The sequence below is a fragment of the Lottia gigantea genome (genome assembly GCF_000327385.1).
Source record: "Lottia gigantea unplaced genomic scaffold LOTGIsca_51, whole genome shotgun sequence".
Taxonomy (NCBI): domain Eukaryota; kingdom Metazoa; phylum Mollusca; class Gastropoda; family Lottiidae; genus Lottia; species Lottia gigantea.
The window spans coordinates 1,169,982-1,171,785 of record NW_008709752.1 but is presented as its reverse complement, the minus strand read 5'-3'; positions in this window follow the sequence as shown (position 1 = coordinate 1,171,785).

Here is a 1,804-nt window from a genome sequence, read left to right as displayed (position 1 = left end):
GGTCCGGAGTCTGGTTGCCACTTTGCATATGGCTACACATGGATGGTTTGGTTTGGTTTGGTTTGGTTTGGTATCTTCGGATCAATCTGGTATCTTGCGGTGTCGAGGTTCCGTAACATGTTTGACCATTTCTGGTTGATCCTAGAAGATACGATACTGCAGAACTCCGAATAGGAGTATTCTACAGGCTCGATATCCTCCAGACTCAGACTTTCTTTGGCACAACGGTCTGCTTGATCATTGCCAGGAATGGAGACGTGCGATGGAACCCATACTAATTCAATCTTCTGGTTGTTGTTGGTTTGGTAGTTGTGGATCATTCTTCTTATTTCGGAAATGACTTCTGACCTGCAATTAGAAGAGGTGAGAAAAATAGATTGGAGGCTGCTTAGCGAGTCGGATAGAATCGCGGCATGCTCCGTGTGATTGACGGACAGCCATGCTACCGCGTCCCTGATGGCAAAAAGTTCTGCTGTGAACACTGAACAGTGCGGGGGAATCCTTTTACTGATGCGGATGCCTTTTGCTGGGATGCACAAACCGTATCCTGTTGCGGTACTACTCTTGGAACCATCGGTGTAGATCTTCAAATGGTCGGCGTACACGGAATCAATGAGATCAAGAGCGTGAGCTCTTGCTCCCACTGGGTTCTCGTGCTTGTTGGTACTCTGGATCAGCTGGGTGTTGACTGTCGGGTTGGTAACCTTCCAAAACGGAGTAGCCGATAGGCGGCGTTCAAGGATCGTTACTTGATCGAGCTGATGCTCTCTCAATAGATCAATGACCGCTTGCCCGTAAGAAATACTCCGATTCTTCTGGTTATTTCCGACACGAGTAAATCTTCTGATGCTGGAATACGTCGGACAGCTTTCGGACAAATACTGAAGTTTCCCCCAGAATTTGAGAGATAGCTCCTCCCTCCGAAGAGAGAGGGGTTTCTCTCCCACCTCCTGAAGTAGCGCCTCATTCTTCGTACCTACAGCTGCCCTGGTGGCAATACGTATAGCTCTCATGTGTAGAACGTCGAGTTTCTTCAGTTGAGTATCACTTGCTTTACCATAGGCAATACAACCATAATCAATAACTGAACGAACCAGTGACCTGTACATCATCATTAGAGTTTCTCTGTTTGCTCCCCATGTGGTACCTGAAACATAACGCATAACATTTAAGATTTTTGTAGACCGGTTACAGATATAGTCAATATGCGTACTCCAAGTAAGACACCTGTCAAAGTGTACTCCCAGGAACCTTACTGAATTCTCATGCTTAATCTTCACACCATTCAGTCTAAGGTCAATACTGTCGTGATCTTTCTTTCTGCTGCAGAACAAACCGACGGTTTTAGCTTCCGAAATAATGAAGCCCAAGTCGTTTGCCCATTTAGCAACTTGGTTCAGAGCAGTTTGCATACGCCATTTAACTTTATTGAGGTCATTGTGACCAGTCCATATCGAACTGTCATCTGCATATAGAGCCGTGCTAACCGAGAGCTCTATATGCTTTACATAATCCAGGGCCAGATCATTGATCATAATGCTGAAGAGGGTTGGGCTAATAACAGAGCCTTGCGGGGTGCCATTCTCCAACGAGTGCTTCTCGCTGAGAGAATTGGCGACGTTCACTTGTATCTGGCGATCCCTTAAGAAGTCTTGGATCCACCTGAACATGCGACCCCGAATGCCAAGTTTATTAAGTTTAAAAAGCAAACCATCAACCCAGACTAAGTCAAAGGCCTTGGACAGATCCAGGAATACTGCACTGAAGTAGTTCTTCTTTCCGAGTTGGGCGGCCATGTCGTGTG